At 46.4% G+C, this 10,340-nt stretch overlaps 1 protein-coding gene across 1 annotated transcript in view; it reads left to right on the top strand.

Moving 5' to 3' along the window:
* Positions 1-3,430: 3,430 nt before the first annotated feature.
* NEDD9 (neural precursor cell expressed, developmentally down-regulated 9) overlaps positions 3,431-10,340 on the top strand; it is a 191,012-nt gene continuing 184,102 nt past the window's right edge. The window contains exons 1-2 of the mRNA XM_070457029.1: positions 3,431-3,794; positions 7,274-7,640. The gene's annotated coding sequence lies outside the window, so the exon portion shown is untranslated. The remainder of the gene's footprint in view (positions 3,795-7,273; positions 7,641-10,340) is intronic.

Raw genomic sequence — 10,340 nt, 5'->3', positions numbered from 1 at the left:
AGCAATTCAAGGACAGCCCGGGTATCAATATTTAACCACCTGGTGGGTGATTTTGATGCAAGACTTCTACAGACCACTTTGCAAAATGTTTGGTTTGGTCTCCAAAATGAATAAGGCACAGTTCCTCACCATCGGGAGCCTGGAAGTCCAAGGAGGCAGGCGCACCATGGTGATCCTATGCGATGAGCATAGAAAGAAAGAAAGTGAAGTCGCTCAGTCGTGTCCAACTCTTTGTGACCCCGAGGACTATAGCCTACCAGGCTCCTCCGTCCATGGGATTCTCCAGGCAAGAATACTGGAGTGGGTTACCATTTCCTTCTCCAGGGGATCTTCCCGACCCAGGGATCGAGCCCGGGTCTCCCGCACTGGAGGCAGACGCTTTACCCTCTGAGCCACCAGGGAAGCCCATGATGAGCATAGTAACAGTAGTTTTAGGGTCAGTGAATGGGGGAAAGATTCTCTGTCCGGGGAGGAGAAGTCGTGAAGGATGTTGATGAAAAGAGAAGGAGGAACAGCATTCTGGGCGGGGGGCAGGCTTTACAAGCCCCAAGTCATGAGGAGACGTGAACTAGAGGGAAGGGTGAGCAGTGAGCGTGACTCTGGGTGCGGATAACAGGAGAGAATCTGAGAAGAGCGCATGGGTCTCGACTCACCAACCAAGTCATTTCATTTTATTTTGTAAGCAACAGGGAGTTGGTGGAGGTATTTTTTCTCGGTTTTTTGCTTGTTGTGTTTTGGGGTTTTTGGCTGCACAGGGTTTTCATTGCAGCACGTGGGCTTAGTTGCCCCACCACATTCATGGAGAGTCAGGGGCAGAAGGCTTGCCCCAGGTCTACGTGGGAGCAGAGGAACCCATCCAGAGAGAAGTAGAGTGAAAACAACGTGTGAGGTCCAGTGGTGAGACCTCGGCAGCAATAAGCAGAGGAGGTGTGCTGAACCGTGAAGGAGGTGAACCGAGATGACCAGGGTCCCCCTGCTAGAGGGTCTGAGGGGAGAGAGGTGATGGGCCGTTGTGAATGCAGCAGAGACAAGTCATCGTGATGGCTTTGGGTTTCACCCTCTAGGATGCCATGGATGATGGTCGCAGGGACTTACTGCATGCAGAGGGCAGATGGCAGGAAGGCAGTGGGGAAGAAGGGCTTGGACCACGTGGGGGTGAAGGCATGCAGGGTAGACGACTCTTTCAGGAAAGCTGAGCGTCAAAGGAAGGACACCCCATAAGAAGGGTAGTATTAGGAAGGCAGTATGTATTAGGGTTCCTACAAGACTGTGGGCACAAGGCTTTTGCTGATGAGATAGGAAAAGTGGTGGTAAAGATAGAGGAGGGACGAGTTGGATTTCTTCTTAGAATTTCTATTGTCTTAGAGTAAAATAATTATGTAAAAACGAAAGGGGAAAACAAACAGACATGCTAGTGTCTTAAGCACCAGGAATAAGTAAAAAATATTTCTAAGTCTTCAGAGTAGGATTGTCTCAGTATGGGACAGTGGCATAGAGGCTGCTCTAGAGTTAGAAGAAGGAAATGTTCAAGGAAAAGGAAAGAAAAAGAACCAGCCATTGTAGAGAAAAAAGAGTCCGTAAATGATCTTAACACACGGCAGTCCCTCCCTGGGACTGGGTCGAGATCAGGGCAGCAGACCTGCCTCAGGAGTTGCATGATTGGACTTGATTTTTTGGTTAAGTGATTGTGTAAGCAGAAAGGAAACTCCAGAAAAATCACTTTATCAAATGACTGACCAACCTTTGGTATCTGATCTGGGAATCTCTACTGAGGGGCAAACCAGTTGGACATAAACCCACCTTTCTGTGTACTTAGAAAACAAATGATCTAAAGTCAGATAGACAGAGCAGTCTAATCTCTTCAGGCACTGAAGACAGCAGTGTAATTTTATTCCTTATATTCTCACGTATAAGATGTTGTTTTCAAAGTCCTATTTCATGTGAAACCAGAAGAGCAGTCTGTAGAGTTCCTTCAGAAACTGAGCTTAATGTGACAGTTTCAGTCTTGTGTTCTGTTTGTGTAGAAGAGCACGCTCAAGGGTGAGGCTGCATGCGTGCACACTGCAATCTGAGAGTGGTTACGTGTATTCACACAAACGCCTGGCACACAAATGTCTTAGAAGAACACACACTGAACAGATAGCAAGGGTTCCCTGTGGGCAAAGCCGAAGAGGGAACTGAAATGAGGGCTGATGGTCGGAAAGCATTTTCGTTTTACCTGCAAGGTTAGTTTTTTACAATCTCAACGTATTAGTTGCATATTTTACATTGATTTGTAAAAAAAAAAAAAACACCCTAACATTGCAGGTAAAACTAAAATGCTTTCCAACCATCAGCCCTAATTTCAGTGATTTTTTATTTTTATTGTTTGTTTTTTTTTTTAATTTTCAGCGGCACGGTGTTTTCTTGGCTGTGTGGGCTTCCTCCGGTTGCAGAGAACAGGGGCTGCTCTTCGCTGCGGTCATGGGCTTGCTTCTCTCTGCGGTGTGCTGCGTCCTCTGTGATGGCTTCTCTTGTTGCGGAGCACAGGCTCTAGGCGCGTGGGCTTCAGTAGTTGAGCACACGGGCTCAGCAGTTGTGATGCATTGGGCTTAGTTGCTCCTCGGCATGCGGAATCCTCCCAGACCAGCAACTAAGCCTTGCCTGCATTGGCAGGTGGATTCCTTCCACCAGGCTCCTCTGTCCATGGGATTCTCCAGGCAAGAATACTAGAGTGCGTTGCCATGCACTCCTCCAGGGGATCTTCCCAACCCAGGTAGAGAACCCAGGTCTCATGCACTGCAGGTAGATTCCCTACCATCTGAGCCACCAGGGAAGCCGCCTATCCACTGCACCACCAGGGAAGTCCTAATGGTATGTTTTTAAAATTAATTTAAAAATTATGGCAAAATCAGCACTAACACGATTTTCCTCATTATTTTTTGGAAAGTCCAAGGTGGTTATCATCTAGTAGAGGAGTAGGGGACTAAATTGTCAGTCTTGGAGAAAGGTTGGTGTTTGCCAGATGCTTAAACACAATGAATGCCTCCAATAAATCAGAATCTTTTATGTTTGTCATCAGTTCTCTCTTAAAAAGAATTCAGCCTTCCTTCCTTTTGCTCTTCATGGGACCTATGTTTCTTCAAACAACTGTTCTGTGAGCCGAGAGAATGGTTTCATCTCTGAAAATGTCATTTTCTATCCTAATGATAAACATTTTTATTAATCCAGTGGGAATGCTTGAAAGCAGAATTCAAAGGATGGAAGAATGAGCTGAGGATGAGAAGCTGGATGGGTGAAGGACTGAGGTTCTGCAGAGATCATGAGGGATAATGAGAGAGCTCGCAGCGGCATCTCACCCGCGCAAGGCATGAGCTGAGGGTGGGGCTCAGAGCTCTGGAGAGTGAGGAAAGCTTGGGAAGAAGACATGACAGATAGGAGGAGATGGGTAGGAAGGTTCATGAGCTGTAGAAGGGCCTCCGTTGAGGTTATTGGGAGAGAATTTGCCAGGAACAATGTGGTCTTTGTTAAATTGCCCCAGCGAGTCTGGGTAGCTCTGAAGTATAAGAGAAATTAAGTAGATTGAACTTCCACCTGGGGCTGGAAGTGGGTGAACACCCAGAAGAACAAAAACAAGGAAATCAACACTAACGGATTGCCAAAATAGCTCTCTGTGGGGTTCTGGTCACATAACAGTCCCACACACCAGGGCTTGGCTGATGGACCAGCAGAATAGAAGACATGGAAGACAAAAATGTCCTGTTACAGGAGAGAGAAAAGGAGGATTGTAAGCACCAAGAGAACAAAAGAGGAAGGTGAGTAAGGTTCATTTTGTCATACCTAAAAGTGAAGGAAGGTGTCTCACTCTTTGTGACTGTACAGACTGTAGCCCACCAGGCTCCTCTGTCCATGGAATCCTCCAAGCAAGAATACTGGAGTGAGTACATCATACCTACTTAACTGAAATTTCTCTTAGGGAAGGAGCAGATTTTCATTCATTTTTTATTTATCATAGCACTTGTTCCATAAATGCTTTTAATATTGTGAGTGAACCAATTAATGGGAATAGTGATCTCACTAATATCCCCACTCCGCTACGAGTTTTCTGAGGACAGGCCCTATGTCTTGGGAACCGACGCATCAGTCAGGTGCAGGGGCACTCGGGGGAGTTTGCAGTTACTGAATAGTTACTGAATGGACCACCATAGTTACTGAATGGACAAGTGAGCTGGATCCTTCTGAGGTCTGATTTCTTCATCTGAAAATGAAAACCACAAGACCAACCCCCAGTCCCAAGAAGGGAGGAGGCATACATTCTAATACTAGACAACTCTGCTCATAAAACCTGCCAAACCAACTCCTGAGCATATTCATTTAAATTCCTCAGTGGGCAGCTGACTCCCCATGGCTAATACTGTGTTATTTCGAGGAGGGAAATGAGTCAAGCCAATGGAATCATAAATACACACACAGACAGACACATACACGCACACTGAGGCACATCTTGACCATAGATTTTTTTAAACTTTTCATCCTCCTTGGACCAGACATCCATGACAGATTCAAAACAGTTGCCAGGAGGTTGGCTACTGCCTAACAGGTAGTTAAAACCATTCTATGGCGCTGAGATTCCAGCCGAGATGGCACGAAGAAGCTAATTAAAGCAGCCAAGAAGACTGTTTACATTAAGAGGAAAATGTAAACACAGTCTTCACTGGATACAGTGATTAGAAATAACACTTGTTTGTTTTTTTTCACAGCCATCTGTGGTTTGTCAAAATTTTGACATGTGGCATAACCTGCCACTAATCAAAACAGAGGAAAACAAATGAAAAAAAAGAAGACAGTCTAAGTAGGAAAACAGACATAGAAAACTTCTACCTTTCCAAGTAGAAAAAGTATTTAGCATGTTTTTCTAAACAAAGCTGATCTGTCTTTGGACAAAGTTGGAGCTCCTTGGTTTGCCTTGACAGTTGTGACTTCTCTGTGTCCTGCGGAGCTCAGCAGTGGGGGGTCAGGCAGCTCAGAGTGGGAAAAGAAACCCTGCGGATGCAGATGAAATAACAGAATTAAGGATAGTCAAGTCGCCAAACTCAAGGACGTTATTTAAAAGAAGCCGAAGCTTAGTTTTGTCTTAGTATATCTAAGGTGTCATTGACTTACAGAAACAACTCAGTGGCATTAATCTTCGGGTTATATATTATATAACTGGAAAGCATTTTCCTAAGATTTAGCATTTGAATTTACATGGCAGGGACATCTACTACAGAAAATACTATTTATTGATAAGGTACTTTAATGATATGGGAAATGCATGGAGAAACATTTTGAAAGAATTATTTGCTGTCTCTGCTTCTCCTCTTCCTCTACTAATTTGTTATGAAAACTCTACACTTACAGTAAAAAGTGTAGAATAATTCTATCTCAGATCTGGAGCAGGTCCCGATATATAGCACATACTCAAGAATATTTTTTTTAAGGAAAGAGAGAGGGGAAAAAAATGGAGTAACTTAATGATATTTGTACCATGAAGACTACTAAAATATATAAAAATTAATGCTGATATGTACACTTATAAAGATTAATAGAGACCTTCTTGTTGTTGCGGTATTTCTAAGTCCCAGTTGGATAAGGCATTGAGCTGAGTTGTTCTCTGTTTAAACGTAGCATCCGCTTATGAGCAGAGGATTCCTTATCCTGATTCAGGCCAGCTCAACATTTACAAATAAATGACATGGATCTGAGTTTCACAGAGGTAGTACAAGAAATTGAAACAAAACAAGAACAAAACAGAAGTCACAAGAGTACACTAGACAACATGAGCCCTGAGCAGAGTGTGAAAATGAGGGGAAGGTCAAGGACAGCCCTGTCCTTGCCCGGGAGATGGAGCAGGCAGGAGCAGAAGCAACAGACACCATGATCATTTCAGAGTTTCGATTATTCAAACCACCTCCCTCTCCCCTCTCAATCCTCTATGCCACCAAGTCATCTGCTAGGCACCAGCAAGGGGTGGGAAGTGGGGAAAAAAAGGAAAAAATAAAGGACTGCACTTACATATAATTTGCCACTAATTAATAATGGTAAGCACACATAACGCTGCTTACTTATTTATTATGCCAGGTGCTCCTTGAATACTCTACGTATAATAACTCCTTCAATTCTCACAGCAGTCCTTTGATTATTTCCATTTTACAGATGAGGGAGTCAAGGCACAAAAAGATCAAAAGTGTTTGAAGAGTAAAGTCAAGATTCAAACCCAGGTGGTCAGTCTCAGAGCACGTCCCCTTGTCTATCACTCTGATGCCCAGCTGGGAAAAGACCCAGACTGGGGATGAAATACTTTCAAATTCCCTTTCACATGATCAGATCTAGCTTTCTGTGTGTTCAGTCACTTCGTTGTGTCAGACTCTTGCCACTCCATGAACTGTAGCCCGCCAGGCTCCACCATCCCTGGGATTCTCCAGGCAAGAATACGCTAGGCTCCTCTGCTCATGGGATTTTCCAGGCAAGAATACTGGACTGGGTTGCCATTTCCTTCTCCAGGGGAATCTTTCCAGCCCAGGGATTAAACCCGAATCTCCTGCATTGACAGGCAGATTCTTTACCGTCGAGCCATCTGGGGGTTTCTGTATCACATGGTAAATAGTCTGTTTGGTACCTCGGCCCCAGCACCAAGTACAGGTTCAGTAGAATACTTGTCCAGTGAAAGGATGTTTTAGGTCAATTTATAGTAGAACTCTTTAGAACATATTGATGAATTGATGCTTTCAAACTGTGATGCTGGAGAAGACTCTTGAGAGTCTCTTGGACAGCAAGGAAATTAAACCAGTCAATCCTAAAGGTAATCAACCCTGAATAGTCATTGGAAGGACTGATGCTCAAGCGAAGCTCCAACACTTTGGCCACCTGATGCAGAGAGTCAACCATTGGAAAAGACCCAGATGTTGGGAAAGACTGAAGGCAGAAGGAGAAGGGGGCGACAGAGGATAAAATGGTTGGATAGCATCACCAACTCGATGGACATGAGTTTGAGCAAACTCCAGAAGACAGTGAAGGACAGGGAAGCCTGGTGTGCTGCAGTCCACGGGGTCACAAATAGTTGGACATGACATAGCAACTGAACAACAGAACATATTGAGCTGATAAAACTGCAAAATCCTAAATTAATAGGTCTTAAATAGCCTAATTTTTGCCTCAGTGCAGCCTAAGAAGGTGCTTGTGCCACTTAGAAAGGATATTCCACAGAATTTCATGGCACCAATAACCTAAAGATCACCTCTCTTTCTCAAAACAGCGAACAGTGTAGATCAGAACGAGATGGCTCACCTGTCACTATACAACCAACTCAGTGTATCAGGAGGTCTGCCAGAGAGAGAGAAAAAAAAAAAGGCGCAGAGAAAGGAAATGAACTGAGACAACATCACTTCTCAGCAACCGGAAGGAAAAAGACACAGAGGCTCGCCACTGGCTGTCTACCCGCGGGGTCGCTCGGTGGGGCCGCGCTCACAGCGGCCTTCAGAAGCGGGTCTGGTGGCCGCAGCTCGAAAGAAGCGCAGCCATGAAGCAGGCCTGAGCCGCCACCTCCAGCCTGCCGCCAGCCCGGAGGGAGGGCGAGGACGCCAGGGCGCCCCGAGGGCCCCACCAGCGCGGTTCCGCCCCGGGTGAGTTCCCCCGGCTCTCGCTGTGGCCTGAGGGGTGGGGCGGGCGGCAGGCTCGCTCAGACTGACTTCCTGAGCGGGCGTCAGACAGCTGTGCTGCTCCCCGCCGTGGGCACCCTCGTCTGCAGCTGCTGGGAGGGCCGCCACATGCCGCCGAGAGGCAATGCGCGGCTCCGGGTCTCCTGCAGGTTGACCCGGAGACGCTGGCTTACGGGCAGCTTCAAATCGATGTGGTTCTGCATTTCAGATCTTCCTGGGTGGGTGCTTCCTGGGTGTAAGGGACGTGGCTCCTCCCCCTTCCTGCTGTCAGAGAGTTTCCCCTGCGCTGACCCTGAGCTTATACTTTTTCTAAGTTATTTCAGACCCTCTAAGTGTGGGCTGTCACTTACAGCTAATGGTGCATCTGAGTCACTTATAACGTGGTGTTCAGCCTCTGTGGGAATGACTGAGGGACAGGAAGTGGTGACTGAGACTCACTCAGTGAGTGTCTAGACTCTGCCGCCAACCAGCCGTTAGCATCCCCTCTAAGGGGTTTGGAGACAAAGGACGCTGTTCTTCATGTCCACATCCTTGCTTATCTCTGTTTACATTAATTCTTTGAACGTGTTCGTTCCTTCAATTGCCTTTCTTCCTCAAAGAACTGGAGGCCACCTTTTTATCTTGCTGAATTTATTAATACTTCAAAATGAGAACACACACAACTTGAAAGGGGGAAAGCCCTTCTAAAGGGGTCAGGCGCTGTCTAAAGCTGCCAGGAGGTTGGTGAGCAGGCTGATCCCCATGCTAGTGACCAGAAGTGAGGGTGGGGGGCTCTGGTCCTTTCAACCCCTGCTTGGAGAGCCCCTCCCTTCCCCCAGAAACTGGTTTCTCGTCCAGAAGTGAGTGTGAGGTAGGACCATCCACAGCAGAGCCCTGGGAACCAGCCAGGCGGTCTTCCTCCTAGTTTGTGTTTGCTCCCAGGTTTGCTTATTTTTTGGATATTCCTCTTCTAAGAATGGGGCAGAGGGGAGCAATGGACAGGGCAGGGTGAGAGTCCTTCCATGTGAGAGCTCCACTGTTTCTCATGAACTAGCTCACTAAATTATTGAACAAGTGTCTAGTGAGTATTCACCGTGTGGAAGCCACATTTAAGTCAAAACTTCAGTAAGACGGAACAAAACCGACATTGCCCTGCCCTCCCTCCCGCCCCCTCACAAAAGCTTGCCATCCAGGGGAGAGGCAGACGTTGACTAATCATTACACAAATGTGATAAGGACCAGAGCACGTAGCAGGGGAGCCTGATCTGTCTGGGAGTCAGTCAGGCTTCCATACACGGGGACCAGGAGAACTGGAAAACACGCGCACGAGGCAAAGCGTTGGCTGGTGTCAGGCGGGAGACCCGATTTGTCTGGCTAAATTAAGGTGTGGCCAGAGGAAAGAGTAGAGTGGCTCAACAGGAGTCCGGACAAAGAGGCAGCGCTGAAGATGCTGGTCCTTCTAAAATTGGTGGAGACACTTGGAGCGTTGTCGTCTGATGTGCATTTTTAAGGAATCCCTTTTGCTGCTGTGTCGGAGGATGGATGGAAGGGGTCACACCCACAGACAGGGAGACCGGTTAGAAAGCTGATGAAGTCAGCCAAGCAAGGACATCAGTGGGAATCCAGACAGGACGAGGGCGTCTAGTGAGTATTCACGGTGGAGACAAAACAGAGAGATGATAGACAAAATAGACAGATAGAGAGGCATTGAGAAGGCACAGTCAGCAGGTCTTGGGGGCAGACAGGAAAGGAGATCCCGGGGGCAGGGATGAAGGTGATGCCCGGGGTCTTGGTTGGGGCTTCCGAATGGATGTTGATGCTGCTCACTGATTCTAGAAGGTTAATGAACATCCAGGCCTGGGATGAGTTCTCTTGGATTTTGGAGGGCTTTGAACACATCCAGGGGCAGATGTCAGCCAGGCCGTTGACATGCTGGCCTAGAGCCCAGAGCAGAGGCCTGGGGATCCTTAGTATATACATGTTAATTGGTGCCATCGGTTTGGATGAAATATTTTTGAGAGAGACCATCAAATGAGAAAAGAGGGGGTGGCTTAGGATGGAATCTTAAGAAATCCTAACATTTAAACCGCAAGAGGAGCGTGAGCTCTCTAAGAAGACTAAGTACTTTCTTGAAAATTTAGACACAGAATGACCACATATCCTAGCAATTCCACACCTACCTACATTCTACTCCAAAGAACTAAAAACAGGGGCTCAAATCAGTACATGCATATGTGTTCATAACAGCAATATTCACAATTGACAAAAAGTAGAAATAGCTTAAATTAAAAATCCATCAACAGATGAATGGATAAATAAATTCTTCTGTAACCATAAGATGGAATATTATTCAGTCACATGACAGAATATTGTGTGAGCCTGCATGCTCAGTCATATCCAACTCTGTAACCCTATGGACTAGAGCTCACGAGGCTCCTCTGTCCATAGGATTTTTCAGGCAGGAATACTGGAGTGGGTTGCCATTTCCTTCCCCAGGGGATCTTCCTGACCCAGGAATTGAACCTGTGACTCCTGTGTCTCCTGCATTGCAGGCGGTTTATTTACCGCTGAGCCATCGGGGAAGTCTTGATAGAATATTATTCAGCCACAAACAGGAATGAAGGTCTGATACATGCTACAACATATGTGAACCTCAAAAACATTGTTCTAAGTAGAAGAACACAG

This window comes from Odocoileus virginianus, chromosome 27 (assembly GCF_023699985.2).
Source record: "Odocoileus virginianus isolate 20LAN1187 ecotype Illinois chromosome 27, Ovbor_1.2, whole genome shotgun sequence".
Classification (NCBI taxonomy): Eukaryota; Metazoa; Chordata; class Mammalia; order Artiodactyla; family Cervidae; genus Odocoileus; species Odocoileus virginianus.
The sequence above is the reverse complement of the archived record's forward strand: the minus strand, read 5'-3'. Positions and strand labels throughout refer to the sequence as shown.